Raw genomic sequence first — 3,331 nt, 5'->3', positions numbered from 1 at the left:
GGCGTCGGCGATGCAAAGACTAGAACGAAACTCTTGGAATGCAGCGGTAGGCAATCCCTTGGTCATGATGTCGGCAAACTGTTGGGTGGTCGGTACATGAAGAACACAAAGCTGACCCAACTGAACCTTCTTGCGCACAAAATGAACATCGAGCTCAATGTGTTTGGTGCGCTTGTGTTGCACCGGATTAGCCGCGAGATAGGTGGCCGACACGTTGTCACAGAAGACCTCAGTAGCCTTCGGAAGAGAAATCCGAAGCTCACCGAGAAGATGACGAAGCCAACAAGTCTCCGCAACGACGTTGGCGACAGCTCGGTACTCGGCCTCGACACTCGAACGGGAGACAGTAGGCTACCGTTTAGAGGACCAGGAGACCAGAGAATCACCGAAGAAGACAAAATAGCCAGACATGGAACGTTGAGTGTCTGGACAGCTAGCCCAATTCGCGTCAGTATAAGAAAGAAGCTCAGTCGAGGCGGATGCACGGAGACGAAGACCATAGGTCGGGGTGCCATGAATGTACTGAAGAATGCGCTTGACCAAAGACCAGTGAACATCACGGGGCGAGTGCATATGCAAACAAACTTGCTGCACCGTGAACTGAATGTCTGGTCTGGTGAGCGTGAGGTACTGAAGGGCGCCCACAATGCTGCGGTAAAGAGAGGCGTCAGTGGCAGGCTGGCCAGCGGTGGCGGAGAGCTTCGGCTTGGCCTCAGCAGGTGTGGCGGCTGGCTTGCAGTCAGTCATGCCGGCACGGTCTAGAAGATCAAGAGCGTACTGTCCCTGATGTAGAAAGAACCCAGTGGCATCACGTTGCACATTAATGCCGAGGAAGAAGTGCAACACGCCAAGATCTTTCAGCCGAAACTCGGAACCGAGACGACCAATGATGTCGCGTAGAAGATTCGCTCGGGAGGCAGTGATGACAATATCATCAACATAGAGCAGAAGCATAGCCACATGATCAGCCCGATGTAGCACGAATTGCGACGTGTCAGAGGTGGTGTTGCAAAACCTAAGAAGACCAAGGAACCCGGCGATGCGCTGGTACCAGGCGCGCGGGGCCTGTTTGAGGCCATATAATGACCGTAAAAACAGGCAGACATCATCCGGTCGCTGAGGGTCAATGAACCCGGTCGGCTGCTGACAGAGGACTCTCTCCTGAAGATGGCCGTACAAGAAAGCGTTGTTGATGTCGAGCTGATGTATGGGCCAGTGACGAGAGGCAGCAAGTTGAAGAACCACACGAATCGTGGTGGGTTTGACGACCGGAGAGAAAGTCACAGAGAAGTCAACACCGGCACGTTGTGCAAATCCACGGATAACTCAGTGAGCCTTGTACCTGTCTAGAGAACCGTCTGGGAGGAGTTTGTGACGAAAAACCCACTTGCCCGAGATGACGTTCGCTCCAGGGGGGCGAGGAACAAGGGTCCAAGTCCGGTTAGTGACAAGAGCATCGTACTCAGCACACATAGCGGCGGTCCAATGCGGATCACTCAACATAGAACGCACCGATCTCGGAACCGAAGAGAGGGTCGTGACGCTGAGGTTGTGGTAGCGCGGATTCGGCTGGTGCACCCCGGCCTTGGCGCGCGTCACCATATGGTGGTGGCGGCGGGGGAGGCGGGCGTGGGCCGCGGCGCCGAGGGGCCACAACATCCATCTCGGATGACGATGAAGATGCCGGCGAGGCCATGAGTGTTGGTGTCGAGGGCATCGTCGAGGCGGGAGAAGGCCCGGCCGATGGGGCCGAGAGGGCCGGCTCCTCCGGAGCCGACTAGGAGCCAGAGGGCTCGGTCGTAGACGGCGATGAGGGCGCAGATGGGCCCGAAGTGGCCGGCTCCTCCTGAGCTGACGAGGCGCCCGAGAGCCCAGCTGGGGGTGCGTCCGACTCCGCCAGAGCCGAGAGGCGGCGACCCGGTGAGGCCTGGGAGGCCGGACCCTCCAGAGCCAAGGGGCGGGAGTCCAGCTTTGCCGGGAAGGCCGACTCCTCCTGAGTCAGCGGAGGAAACGCCGAGGGCGGCGAGACAGCAGGCGACGAGGCCGCAACTGCGCCCGATCGGCGAGGTGGAGGGAGCGCAAGGGCTCCACGAGTCCGTCGAGGAGAGGCGTCCAGAGATGGCGAGGGACGCGACGCTGCCTGCTGAAACGGAAAAACAACCTCATCAAAATAAACGTGCCTAGACACAATCACACGATGGGACTCCGGGTCGTTGCAACGGAAGCCTTTTGTGTTGGGTTGATAGCCAAGAAAGACACAAGCGATGGAGCGAGGCACCTGCTTATGTGGTGTCGTGGCGGTGATATTAGGATAACAAAGGCAACCGAAAACATGAAGATCATCATATGACGGAGGTGACCCGAATAAGAGATGATGAGGGGTGTAGTTCCATCGGGGTTTGCAAGGCTGGATGTTAAGAAGAAGGGTAGCTGTGGCGAGAGCATCAGGCCAAAACCGAGCACGCATGTGTAAATGGAAGAGCAATGCGCGAACACTCTCGTTAAGAGTGCGAAGAACATGTTCAGCACGACCGTTTTGCTAAGATGTGTATGGACATGTGAGATGAAAAATGGTACCATGAGTGGATAAAACGGTGCGAATAGCGAGGTTATCAATATCCTTTCCGTTGTTGGTTTGAAGATGGGCAATGTTGCGGTAAAAATGGGTGGCAACATAAGCGTAAAAAGAATGAAGGGAGGAAGCAACGTCGGATTTGCGGCACAATGGAAAGGTCCAGGTGAAATGAGAAAAATCATCCAAAATCACAAGGTAATATGATAAACCCGAATTTGTAGGCACGGGAGATGTCCAAACATCATAGTGAATAACATCAAAGGGAAAAGTGGCAATTGATGATGAAGATGAAAACGGCAAACGAACATGTTTTCCTATGCGACAAGCATGACAAGTGTGTGCCTCTGATTTATTACATGAAAAAGAAAAAGTCTGCAAAACTTTATGAAGAGCGTCGGCGCCGGGATGGCCAAGACGAGCATGCCAGAGAGAAACGTCAGCGTGGAGAGTGATGGGACCACTGCTTGTCATTGGGCCACACGGGTAAAGATCGTCGGGGGAATCACATCGATGCAGAACCTTCCGGGAGTCGGCATCCTTGACAGAAAAACCATGTTTGTCAAACTCAACGATAACAGGAAGTTCACGAGTAAGAGTACGGACAGAACATAAATTTTTGATTAAGGATGAAGACACAAGCACGTTATTGAGAGGTAAGGAAGATGATGAGAGAGGGAGGGAGGACGCGCCATGGTGGGTGATGGGAAGCGTAGATCCATCACCGACAACGATGCGAGAGAGAAGGGGGTATGGAGA

Source organism: Triticum dicoccoides, chromosome 7B (assembly GCF_002162155.2).
Source record: "Triticum dicoccoides isolate Atlit2015 ecotype Zavitan chromosome 7B, WEW_v2.0, whole genome shotgun sequence".
In the NCBI taxonomy this organism is placed as follows: Eukaryota; Viridiplantae; Streptophyta; class Magnoliopsida; order Poales; family Poaceae; genus Triticum; species Triticum dicoccoides.
Note: the sequence above shows the minus strand (reverse complement) of the source record.